Source organism: Apis cerana, linkage group LG6, assembly GCF_029169275.1.
Source record: "Apis cerana isolate GH-2021 linkage group LG6, AcerK_1.0, whole genome shotgun sequence".
Classification (NCBI taxonomy): Eukaryota; Metazoa; Arthropoda; class Insecta; order Hymenoptera; family Apidae; genus Apis; species Apis cerana.
This window is the reverse complement of record NC_083857.1, coordinates 6,976,715-6,991,281: the sequence shown is the minus strand read 5'-3', so window position 1 is coordinate 6,991,281 and position 14,567 is coordinate 6,976,715. Positions and strand designations below refer to the sequence as shown.

Sequence of the window (14,567 nt, the reverse complement as noted above, 5' to 3'; positions counted from 1 at the left end):
CAATTTTAATTATTTAACAATTTTTTTTCGATTGTCAAAAATCATTATTATTAATTAATAGATCATTAAACTAAATCTAGTGAAATATGCTTCAAAACTTCAACAAAAACAAAAAAATGGAACATAAATTTCTTTTCTTTTCCATTAGTCACTCTTAAATTACACCTACAAACATTCATTTCTTTATATCATCTGTTCTATTTATCTCTCTTCATTATCGCGTTCACGATAAACAATTCTAAACAATATTTTTTTCCTATAAACATCGATATATCCACGATTAATCTCAGTGTAATAATCGCAAATCTAATTGATCCGACCCGATAACAAGGTTTCGAATATCCAACGTGACACGAGAGAGTTCAGCATCTGGTACAATTGCGAAATCGATTCATTCACTCGTCCTACCTCATGACCGGTTTTATATTTTCACCAAACGAGAAACTGTTGCTAAACCTTTGTTAAATGAACATAGGATCTCTAAGACGAACAATGAATCGTTGTCGTTCAAATAGTTTACCAAATAAAGAAAACGACTATCGATTATCTGATCCGGATTTGAGGTTAAGTTGTCGAAAAAGTCGAAATCAACGATTGTCGTGTGCCAATTGTTTATTGTAAAGTTTTCGAATGGTTTAATTTCGATGAAATCGAGTTATGTGTATAATATTTATAAATCTAGTCAAATTTAATGTAAAAGACTTTTTTTTATAGAAATCAAGTTATTAGAAAGAAATGAATTTAACAGATGTTCATTCTGATGCAAAGTTGGTAGTTTCGAATTTTAGAATGACTATTTATTAGTTTTGAGAAATTTAATTATATTTTTTTCAATATTATAAAAATTTTTCTTATAAATAATGATCGAATTGTCAGAGTTAAAAAAATGTATTTTATTTTTATTGAGAACTATCTATAACTATTGATTAAACATGAAACTTCTAATAAATATATATTCATCAAATTTCAAATCAACATTCGATTTTACTTTGAATCTTTTCACTTCAAAAATAATTAGATAAACACAATTAATTAGCATTTCATGAAAAATTTATAGAATTTATTCCAAATTCCATTAGTATAACCTATTTATTAGAATGTTATTTCGTTAAATATGTAATTTTACTAAATTGATATATTTATAAAATTTTCTCATGATACTTCACAATATTGAAACAATACAACAAAATATTTTTATTCACGTATGATTTATAATTTATTAAATTTATTTATAAAATATTACTTGCCTTATTATCAAATTTACTGTTATTACGCAAAATTTATTAGCATTTTCTATTTGTAACTCCTAATTTCTTTAATAATATTATTAATTAAATTGCGTAGAATATTCTGGTTTCGAACAGTTATATGCGGCCATTTCCATTGTCACTGTCACGCGATGTCAGACATATTTGTTGATTCGAGATCGCATCGAGAAATCGATTTATTGAACGACAGCTATAAAGATTGTATCGATTTGTGTCGCGTAACAGAAGGATACGAGTATCCTAAAATGTCCGATGTCATGTCAATTTTTCTGCTCAGAATACGAACGAAATAATTTTTTAATCTATAGTTTCGATCGATCAAGGCGTGGACAACCGCAATCGAGATCGTGACATTGCATTAATTGACGGGAATTTAGATTAATTGTCACGTAACGAGAAATTGTAAATTTATTGGCAATAAATCTTATTTTTTTTGCTCGTTTTCACTGGTTTCCAGAAAGTGGTGGACGGGTTTCCAAGTTGCGTGTAATTTGGATCGATGCTAAATCGATAAATATTCTCGATATATTAATGTCGGAATGGTTGGTATTAAACGATGATTTGTAACGTGAAGACGATTTTTATAGTTCATTTTTGTGAATTATATCAATGGCTGTGTCGATATATATCATATATCAATGTACGTATTTCAATAATTATATCAATATATTTATTAGTTGTATTATCAATTTATAAATATCATCTATCAATATGTTATATTATGTGAAGTAGTTATAATATTATATTATTTTTGAAGTAATTGTTATTTTGAAGTTCATCAATTAAAATAAATAAAATTAAATATCGCATATGCAATTAATTAAATGAAACACGTTTTCCTTGAAATAAAATCGATCTAAATTAAGAACATACAATTTTTTGCATCGTCATAATTAAGAAGTATAATTAAGTGACTCATTTCACGATGAATATTCTTCATATTTCCTTTAATTATTTTTCCTTCATCGTTATATTAATTAATAAAAATTTATTCCACCTAATTCATATAATTTATCATATTTAATTCTATATTTTATAAATAATTTTATAATTTTCTATCATAAAAAAAATAATAGAACTTTTTTGCTTATCTAACATTTCGATAGTTTCATTGGCGATAATTTCAAAATTGATTATGCTATCGTTATTTAAAACTTTATTTAAAACTTATTTAAATATCTTATTCTAATAGTCTAGTATATAAATAAATAATCATGTTACAATTTATTCATATTTTAAACATTTTTTCGTGTAATTATTCATAGTAGAATTCATAGTATAATTCACCAATTTGTAAATATTGATAATATTTTTGCGATATAAAGCGTAACATCCATGGCCATACTCTCAAGTCATTTTCATTCTTCGTTCTCATTCTTCTTTCCTTGGTTTACTGAGCTCATGTACAATCCATCTTGTTCGGCACGTGCCGAAGGCGATGAGCGAAACGTTCGTTCTCCAACGTGTGTTTAGACCGAATATTTCTTCGGGGACGCAAAATTACAACAGAAGATATAATTCAAGATCCATGAAGTCACGTTTCATTCCGTTAAATCGAGTCGATCCGGATCGAACGGAGAGAGATTTATTTGAGAATTATTAATGTTTCGCGGAGAAAGGAAGAAAGATGGATTGTAAAGTACGAGTTCTTTTTTTTTAATTGTTATTGGAAAAGTATATTAAATGTTATATATATATAATTTTTTCTTTAAATAATTTAATATTTGATATTTATTGTTTCATTAATCTAATAGAAGTAATAAATACATTGAGTCCGTTAAAATTAGAATTCAATTTTTTGATACATAAATTGTAGAAAGTTCTGACAAAATAAAATTTTTTATTAACATATTCAATATGGATCTATGTGGTATATAGGTATTCTAATTCCATCCTCGAAGGAATGAAATTAAATCTAAATAAATATTATCTCCTCACTTTCTTTGTAAAACAGTTATAAATTCACTTAATTTGTATTTAATTAAGTGATTTCTATTTATATTTAAAGCATGATCGAAAATCATTTGATACATGTATTAACTTCATCGTTCAGAAATATTTTCTCCACGATATATTCTACGATATACCAACTTCATTTAAACATGTTAAGATAACTCAGAATTTCATTAAAGTTAATATTATTCATTTTATTATTTCATTTTATTATAAAAATAAATAATTAATCAGTTTAATTTATGTGATTTTTAACATATGATATCGTAATTATGTTAAATTTATTTCATAAATTTAATAATCGAATAAAATCATGTTAAACAAATGATAAATTTATTCGATCGAAATATGTAAAATTACATTTTTATCTTGTACTTCGTTAAAAATCATTAAAATGAGAAAAGTTGGACGTGAATCACACTCAGTAATAGTGAACATGTCAAACATTATTTTACACCATATGATCAGACACGCCAGATAATGTACAACCCTGCTCGACAAACTAGTCATAAATTCCATAGAAACGGCGAAACAATGACGCTAATTACCTAAAGCAATATATAATTATTCCCACACGTGTTCTGCTTCTGTACAATAAAGTTATGCATATTTCATATTGATTGTCATTTAAATCGGACCTGGAATGGTTTATATGAACCAATTCTTCTCTGAACGACTACTGAATAAATTAGGTTGACATAACATTTTTGTTTGTGAAATGAAATAATTATACATTTATATGTTTTCTTCAAAATATTGCACTGTATTTAATCAAAACAATTTTCTAATATGAACAATTAAATATAATAATTTATATACTTCTTTTAATGATTCAAATAATCTATTCCAAATTCATAAGAATTATTAATTATATAATTTAAAAATATCTTTGATTAAAAGATTAATAATATAATAAAAATATAATAAAAAAAATAATATAAATAATGAATAAATAAATTATTTGCGTTAAGGCATTTGCAATAATGCATTACAAATTACAAATCATTTTCATATAATAAATATTAATCATTTTATTCTTTAATAATATTTAAGTTAAATTTTTATGCAGTTGAAAAATATTCAAACATTAATAATATGTACGAAAATTTTACAAAATTTTATAAACGTTAATCTGAAATAAATCAAAAATCAAGGAAAATAGTCAAGAAAAAAGAAGAAAAGAAACAATGTATCAGGTTAACTATAGATACTAATAAAAGATACAAAAAAACAAAACTAGGAAATGCTCGTTTCACGAGCGAAATGACGGAAATTCTATTTAACTTTGAAGTTTACCGAGACGTTGACATCGATACCGCAGTATAGTGATGCAAATGAAGCCGCAACTCGGTTGTCTGGTGTTAACAGACTGCGTATAACCGGCCATTCGCAGCCAGGACGACTCTGTGAGAAGCGAAATTTTTTCACATTTGGCCCATACCGATAATTTTCAGTGGGTATGTATTTTCAAAAGTAGAAAACAGCTAGTTCTTATATTAGCCTTTTAAAGGAAGAATACTTTGAAACGTATACAGAGTGCTAATGCATTCGTGGAACATCTTTGAATTCTGAAAAGGATCAATACAAAAGTTAATATGCAAAAATATCGATTAACTTATTTATTAAGTTGTAACGTAATTGAATTTTGCGCTAAATGAAACAAGATAGAAATAAGATAGTTTTATCTTTGTTTTCTCACCTTGTCTTGTTTGTAACTTAATATATGTCTCAATCGACATCTTTGCATATTAACTTTTGTGTTTAATCTGTGAAATCGATTCTTCAAAAGTATCTAATGAATATATTAACATTCTGTGTACAGTAAAACAGTTTTGTTTATGTCTGGTGCTTTTGGTTTTCGTTTAGAAAGTGCATTCTATTGGTGATACGTTAACCGAACTTTACTTTCTCGTTATTCTTATAGGTTAGGAGATACAAAGGAATTTCTTCTGATTTCGTAATAGTTTCTTTTTTTATTGTTTAATTACTTATTCGTGATTATACATCTATATGTGATTATGAGTGATAGATAGATAGAATAATACATTATCCAGTTTATATTGCACATTAATTAGCATTCTAGCAACGTAAAATTATGTATAAAGTCTTTATATTGTAAGCAGATTATTTTTATTAAAATATATAATGTAATTACAATTAGTTTCAAAATTATACATCATTAATTTGTTTAATAACACATTTTAATTTATATTACATTAAAAATTTACATAATCCATTAAAAATTTTTGTTGATAATAGTATATTTTATATTTTTACTAAATTTATTCTCCTAATTATCGTTTTTATCTATTGTTTATTTCTGAAATTTAATTCATTTAATAGAGATAATTATATTTCTATAAAAAAAATTCTATTAATATATAAAATAAAAAGCATTTAATAATAAAGTAATCTTCTTGAAGTAATAGGTTAGGTTATAGTTTTTTGAATACAATGAAATTTTATAGAATTTATTTTAATGAAAATATTTTTCCAAATATGTGTTTCAGACTTTTTTTATGCAATATTTATGCAATATTCATAACAATATTAATAATAAGTGTATAATATTATCTGTTTACGAAAGTTTATGTAATCTAATATTTGCATTGAAATATTTTGCATAAAATATTTTTGATGTAATACAAAACATATCTATATATATAATAATTATAAAACATATTAAAAATTTAATGAATTAAAGAATATTTAGGATTTTCTTTTTAAAAAAATTTTCTTTTTAATTTTCTAGTTTTTTTCTTATTTAATATTTATGATTTATCTATCAATTATAATAATAATTACATTGTTTTTTCATTATGTTGGAAATATATATAGAAATAAGATCGTAAAATCTGTGATATAACATAAATCTTGAATAAAGTAGTATTGGAATATGTAGATGTGAATAGAACTGTCACGACACGAAGGTGTGTATTTTGATTCTTAACCTCTATTTTGTACGAAGAAACAATTATTCGAGTTTTCTTTGATTTTTAAATATAATTAAGAAATATAATTTATAAATTGTGGTTTTCTTTTTATATATTCTTAAAAATTATTATATATGATTATAGAAATATTTTTTCTGCATGTAACATTATTTCAACGTACAACAATATTGAAACGAATTTTTACGAAAATTTATAATTATCATTAAATTTCTTCATTTTTTATTTTTTACTTATGATATATTCAAAAAACGTTTGTAGAATATTAATATTCTAAAATATATCAATATACAAATATCAGATATCCTTTTATTTTAGATCGAAACTGTCTTATTTTCTCATTAAAAGATTTTCAAATTCGAATGAATCATCATTTTTATCATATCTATTTATTATATTCACTATTGATTTAAATTTTATTATATAATAATTTTATTTATTGACAATAATTATAGAGAATTATTGAAATTAAGGATCGATCGATGTAAAAAATTTTGAATATAGTTGTAAGAGGTTAAATTAGGTTAGATTATCATAGATACTTTATTATTATATATTACATGAACATAAAATATTTTAATTCAGTTATTATAATATAATTCATTTCACTTTGTTTAAATTATTCCATTTACAAAATATTTATCAGCACGGTTAGAAAAAAATATATATCAATAATTTTCGTTTCTCTTTCCTTTCGTTCAATTACCTCCTCTCGTTTTCGGCTTCTACCTGCCACATTGCTGGTGGCCGAGTTTCACGTGCCGTTAACCTTGAATCCGGATTTTAACGGCTGCATTTATGCTAATATGCCAACCCGTGGAAGAAAGCATGCCGCCACAACGAGTGAACACGAGGTAGAGTTACCTCGTGCATCTTTTTATCCCGCGGGACCACCGTGAACTAATGACAATCGGTTCGAAAGTTGCGCTTGCGCTTTGCATACGTGTCTCCCCTCCCTCCTTTCATCATTTTAAATGCATCGATAGCATGTTAGACGATAATTGATCGTAAAGGACGGTTACAACTGTATGCAAATTCGTCCAATTCCACGAGTCTTGTTCTCATATTTTTTTACTCTTCTTTTTTTGCCAATCACGTGTAATGATAACCGGTGTACATCCAATGTTTACTTAATAATATCGAACATTACGTTAACCTTGTAGATCAGCTGAGAGGTATAGTTAGTCGCAAAAGTTTTCATTCAACTTATATTCAATTGATAAACTTGTATTGTCGAAATAATATAATAATAATTCTGTTTTATATGAAACTTTAGGTACATATATTCGATATTTCTATAAAAGTTTTTGATACGATAAATTGATTAATTCTCGTAATTTTATGATAATTTTAATTAACAGATATCTCTTTAACAATTTTCAATACTTTATTTTAAAGGTTTTTGAAAATGAAATTAGGAAATTGTAAAATTAAATTGTTATCGTTCTTGAGCTAATTTAATTTTATGATAATATAAAATTAATGTTTGAAATTTAAAAAATCTTAAACTATAATTATAAAACTTATTTATTTAGATACTAATAATTATAAAATTATTGAAATTAACAATGCTATTATTGATAAAATTAAAATATTTAAGTAGATTAATTTTCCAAATTGACGAAATGAAATTTTTATAGTTGATACAAAATTAAGAATTTATAAAAAATTCATATAAAAATGAATAAATACATTGATCTATCAAAAAAAAAATATATTTTAATTTTACTTTTCAACAATAACAATAATATAATGCGAGTGTAATGTTATTTTTTAATAAGAGACTTTAATTTCCTTTTTTAAATATTATTAAAAAATATATTAGACATGATCTGTCTTCAAAATGACAAAGAGGAACCATTTAAACAAATCTTGTAAATGTCCTGGTTGCGGTTTCTTCGCATTGTTACTTATTCCGTATTACCTGTAAATGTCGCGGGGGTGGGTCTTTTTTTTTTTTTAGCACGTTTCGCGGTTCAAAGATTTACATCAGTCTGCTCTCTTCCCCCGAGGAACGACGACGTTTAACGGTCGAGGCATTGTTTGCACGAACTTTCACAAAGTAAATTCCCCCTTTTATTTTTTCAGGCAACGTTAACGTCAATCCTCATTTTCTTCTCGAGCAATTTTTAAACGAACAAACCACTCTCACAGATTCTCCTCCATCCGGTGGATGTCGAACTTGCGTCGAATCATTCTTTTTTTATCCATGTACGTCATCGTATATATCGTTGTACAAATTCTAATGATTAATAATTGATCGTGAAACTGCGAAAGTATCGTTGGCGAAATTGATTGGATTTAAAAACAAAAAAATTACCCACAGACGGAATACGGAATAAGAAAAAAGTATAGGAGAAAATTTTTCACGATTAATTAGAATCGTCTCTGGCCGGTTTATTATTATTAAACAATACTCGTGGCCTCGCTACCTCGATTTTCATGATTCGCGGCGCCGCATACATCGCGGTAATGAAGGCAATTCATTCGCTTATTCACCGTGTCGCCCTCGTAGGAGTAAGACATTAACGTGTGCACGAGCACCGATTCGCCGGTGCTTATATCCACGAATGTGTGCGATGGAGAAACACAAGCGGCTGGATGACGTGGGCGAAAACACGCATTGAGATGTGTTTCTTTTCTCGCCGGCTACCCACCCGCAACTACACGCGTTCCTCTTTCTCCTGCTCTCGCTTTCTTTCTTTCTCTCGTTGATTTTGCTCTTGCAAGGTCTGCAACAGGAAAGCGAATTGCGGCCGAATGATTCATATGACCATGGTGGCCGCGAGTGGCTGGTTTATGGAAAGAGGGTGCTTGCTTTTTTCTCACGATAACGGCGAGAAACGGGCGAGAAATAAAATTTCGAAGATATTCCGGCGATTTATCTTTGATGCAACGGAGAATTCTGTCGTGGAATCCCGTAGATTTACGTTTAGTGGAATATAGAATTTTGATATTGGAATATTCTCCGCGGCTTTATCTTTGGCGCGATATAGAATTCTGCCATTTATCTTTTTAGAATTCTGCAATTTATCTTGGATGCAATGTGAAAGAATTCTGAATATTTTGAATTGATTATGTAATTAAATTTTTGGAATATTTTAACATTTTAAGGATGGAAACTTTGTTGAGATCGTCTGATATTCTATGTGACTAGAAATAACGAGTTGAATGAGAATGAAGCGTTTTAATTATCGATAATGTCAATAGGTAATGTCAACTTTTGAAATTAAAATTATTTCTCATTTCAAAATTTCCACATTATTTCCACCAACGTTTTCTAATTGAGAAACAATATTGGCGAAATCATTCGTTTGCAAAATTGTGCAAATATTGATATTCATAAAAAATGAAAATATTGTGAAAAGAAAAATAAAAAATAAAAAGATAAATAGTTATATTAAAATCAATATCTGAATAAACTCTCGTTATTCATCTCCACACCTATTTATCAGTAGGAACAAATTTAAGAAATTTTTAAAATTAATATCAAGATAACTAGAACAACCATATTGTTTATTCTCCGGTTACTTTTCCTATTTTCCTCCATTTCCTCTCATTTCCTCTCAATCTTATTAATTTCATTAAATATTGCTCGAGCAATTGCTCATGCTCATGACATTCACTTGTATTTCGTATCGATCAATTAATCATTTCTCAAGTGGCGCGTGTATAAAATGTTGAAATACCTAGGTTTTAACCAGTTTTTCCACTCATTTAAATCAATCTCCGCGGACGAATAATTTTAAAAAACCCGCGTATTATCTTCTGTATACACGTATCCCGCTATGATAACCATTTGAAACTAATATCATCATTTTGAAGGGAAAGAACGAAGTGAAGTTTCGATATTCGTTCTTTTTAAACGCAATTCTTTCTAAAATTCAAGACAATGCAAAATTTTAAATTATAAAATATTCAGATTTCAACGTTCTAAAAATACTATAATTTTATTCGAAAGACACGTTAAACCTCTGAAAATTTTCCTTAAGAGATTTTCCACTGAAAAAATAATAATGCATTATATTCTAATATTCTATTATACATACAAATTCTCCTTCAAATCAGAATTTTTTAATCAAATGAATATGAAATAACGAATAGTGAGTGAGCTACTTTTCCAAAACCGAATAACAATCTCATCGATCAAAAAATAAAACGTAAGAATAATAATTGCTCTCGGATTAATCCCCTAATTTTGTAAAAAAAAGATCAGGGAACATTGGGCTATCAGAAACAATTCAAGCTGAGAAATATCGAGGTCAGAAGATGTGACGAACAGCGTGTAGACGGTGCAACGAACACGAAATTCAGGTTTTTCTATTTCCAAAAAAATATATTAGAATGGTTAATGCGTAATAAACTCGGCCCATCGTGTCTTTTCGTGTCGTTTTAATTGGCGACTGGTTTCGGAAACCAGTCCTCTCCCTCGTGGGCCTTCGACGATCTTACACCAGCTCCACCTCAACCATTCACGAACAACGTCATGAATGAATTTCTCACTCTTGTCGAGGAACATTTCTTTTTTCTCTCTTTCTTCCTCTCTCGTTATCTTTTCTTGTTTGACGATACGCACATAATACAGTTCGATATACACGACACAAATTTGTCTTTGGTCGTGCCTTCGGTTATTTTTGGCGATGTCGAGAAATATATATATGTATATATTCGAAATGGAATCTAAATTCAATATTTTTACAAGGAGAAGAAATCGCAGTTTTAAAAATAGCAGAGAATATTTCAATAAAAAAGTTCTTCTAACCAATAAAAATCGTTGATGATTTTTTTTTTATGCAAAATATTTCTCATAATTTTTGAGTAATTTTTTTTAAACGTAAGAAACTCGAGAATTTAAAAATTAATGATTTAATTTATTTCTCGAATTCGTTTCGTCTGTAAGGTTTTAGAAATTTATTAGAAATTAAAAAGAATACTAGTGATACTTTCTGATCTTTTTCAGTAATAATAATATAACTGTACAGGTCGCTTGGTCTATTTGTTCACACTTGTATAAATTATACTTCTCTTGCGAAGCTTGATTGCGTTTTACGATCCTAATCCTTGGTTTAATGCTTAAGGCTACTTTACTGGGTAGCGTGTCTATTTTAACGATTCGCATTATCCTTCACTGTTATTCTTTAATATTGCATTGCATTGTACAGGGATTAAAGCGCGATAAAAGAAGTTGGGCAAAAGTAAAATGAACTTTACGCGGTCGGTTTATTACGTCCGATTGTGATAAAAGCTCGGGAAAGAGACGATCCCTCTGGTAATAAAACGTTGTAGAATTGCGTTCGTACACAGCGAGGTGGGAAGGATCGAAGGATCGTGTATTGCATATTAAAACGAACGAGCAACGAATAGATGTTAAATCGTCTCTTATTAGCCTCGTCAAACGTTTTATTGACTTATTTATATTTGAATGTAGGAAGAAATTCCCCCTATATTGGTGTACATGTATCACGATATAATCGATTAAACATACCTCTCTGCTACTTTCTAATAAATATATACTATACTTTTTTAATTTCCATCAAAGTTTCTACAAGTTAAAATTATCCGATTATGAAAGAAGAATATACATATATTATTCAATATCCTATTTCAATTTTAATTTTAAGTAAAATAATAAAAACGATACGCATACAAATATTAATTTCGCTAGTTCTATTCTTCCTTTCTTAACGTAAAATAATAAAAACAAAATTTTTTTAAGAGAAAACTCGAAGCAGTCACACTTGGATAATTTTCTCCTCCAGTAGATAAATTTCCAAAGAGACGAGTTTCCTCGATTGGGCTCATCGACGCCCCTCGTTTCTCCACGGGGTGTCGAGACGCGAAATAGCCGACATCACTAGCCGTAATGGAGCCTGTCTCGTCTAAAAGGGCGGCTCAATTCGAAAAGTGCCGAGGCGTGTCCAGGATATCCGCGTATAAATCAACCGGACGAGCCAAAGTTGAGGAAGTGAATTACCAAAGTACCAAGCGTCGCGTGGCTGTACAAGTCGAATGACACGACTAACGTCGTCTAACGGATTTGACAACCGTTGTTGCTCTTGCTCGACGGTCTTGTCTGTGGGCGTTTACACCCGGTAGTTGTCAAACGGTTATCCTCTGGCTCTTGTACGATTGATTAAGCGTGGCGAGCACTTGTCCACTTCTTGCTTCCAGAATTTGACGAAAAATTCACTCCTTTTAATTAGCCGTGTATACATTATAGAGATAACGAGTGTATTATTGGAGAAAGATTTTAGAGAAACAAATATTGGTTAAGATATATCACGTTCGTTAATTGGAATTAAATGATTTAATTTCGAGCTTGGTACTACTTTATATATTATTAAATTACTTTTAAATTTTATATATAATGAATTTAAAATTATTTCAAAATCAAAATATCAATCAAATATTATTATTTTTATCAGATTAATAATATACATTATAATTGTAAATATTTTTAGATTAATACCTTATATTTTTACATTAACTAGACATTTATTATTAAATATAGCTTTATCATTAACTTTATGATTTATTTAATTTATAATAATTAAATATAATAAAACTAAGGTGATATGAAATGAAAATCTCTTCGAGGACCGATGAATTGACCGCGACTTCGAGATTATCTTTTTCTATTTTTCTAAACGAAATTTCTCTTACGAGTGCAGCGTGATGTGTTATGCGATTTTTTGTCCAATGGAAGAGGGACACAAATCCTTGGACTGTAATCTGCACAGGAGCAGGAAAAGAAGTTGGCACATGGTTGATAATAGGACAACTTCTTCGGGCATCCCAAGTATCCAGGTGTTACGGTATAATTTACAAGAAAGGGAGTAACGTTACTTCTTGGTAACTTCGAGCATCGTTTGTCCCCTCGGGGGCAGCTCGAGCAGGGAGAGTTTTATGTACGTGGAAGCGAGATCAGGTTCGGCTGACTCGTATGCATTAATCGTTATTTTATGTAAATTATACGAAATCGATTGGAATATTGAAAGAGTAAGAAGAAAAGGAGATGGTCGGGTGAGGCGAGGAGGTGGATAAAGGATAAAGGAAATGCCGTGAGGACGAAGAAAGAGAAATATTTATCGAATAATTTAAACGAGTCTCGCGTGATTATTTATCGGTTAAAAGATAAATACTTTTAGGTTATGTTCGCTGTACATCTCGACCTGTTATAAAAATTCTTTCGACTAGTTCCTCGTTAATACACGATCATCCAGGGACAGAGATCACCTTTATTCTTTAAAATGATCATTTCGTATTAAGTTTGCACGAAAATGAAAAAAGGATTAAACAGTTTTACTAAAAATTGTTCAGCTTGAACAAAATATCAGTTTTCGATCAGTTGGTTCAAAAGTTGGCGCATATAACATTCAATATTTTATCATATTATCTTGATAATTTGTCTTTTTTAGCTTTATTATTGTATGATCGTATTTGAATTTGATTTTGCTTCCATCTTGAAATTAAAAGAATTTAAGAATAATAAAAAAGAAATAATCATCATTCTGCCGATCCCATAATTTATCCAATTTAGCCTTATTATTATACGATTATATTCGAATTTGGCGCCAAAGTTTTGCTTCCATCTTGAAATAAAAGCAATTTGAAATCTAAAAGAATGCAACAATCTCAAAATATATAAGAAGAAATAAGAAATAACCAATGCCAATTAAAAAAATCAATCGAATCAACGGAATTTCATTCCTCGAAACAAACGAAATTTTCAACCTATCCCTATCTACTAACAAAATCTTGTCCAACTTAAAAATCTAACCTAAAAAACAAAAAGTAGAAGAAGAAAGACAAAGCATCGCTTAGCTTATCTATCAGCGGTCAGAGAGAATTGCAAAATTGCGGGTTGCACAGAGTGAAAATGGGGGAGCCGCATGAATCACATTTTGTAACGTTATCCGTGCTCCTGTGTTTAAACGTGTTCACGTATTGTATACGGATGAGAACCTCGCCAACGACGTAAAATTCACGGCAATCGCTATGAACGCTGTTTGTTTTACTACGCTTCCTCGTTACCGAACACCGTAAGCGGCGATGCAAATGAACGGTTGCACGGTCATTAAAACGCGTCGTCTAACCAGGAGTAATTGCGACGTCAAAAGGATCGTAAAATCGTCACGACGCAACCGCTCGCTCTTCCTACTATTTCTCTGTCTATGCCTCGCCGAGGATATTTTTAAGCGTTATTCCATATCATTTCCAATTGAATTCAGTAAGGATTTTGAAGAAATCTATGAAGACGATATTTGAATAATTTTTCGGTTCAATTATTACAGCGAACGCGTTGGAGCAACGAAGAAATTTATATTTTGATTTTATTTACCACGAATTCTCGTTTAAAAATATTTAAAATCGTACCTCTTTTCGTGTCGTCCAT

The 14,567-nt window shown here is 29.0% G+C and overlaps 1 protein-coding gene across 3 annotated transcripts in view; it reads left to right on the top strand.

The window, feature by feature from the left end:
- Window positions 1–14,567, top strand: part of LOC107996139 (uncharacterized) — a 101,387-nt gene that overhangs the window by 56,364 nt on the left and 30,456 nt on the right. The window contains exon 1 of one of the 3 annotated variants that reach the window (XM_062076150.1): window positions 4,502–4,678. The exons of the other annotated variants lie outside the window; for them this stretch is intronic. The gene's annotated coding sequence lies outside the window, so the exon portion shown is untranslated. Of the gene's footprint in view, window positions 1–4,501; window positions 4,679–14,567 lie in introns of those variants that run through there. 3 annotated transcript variants of the gene reach the window in all.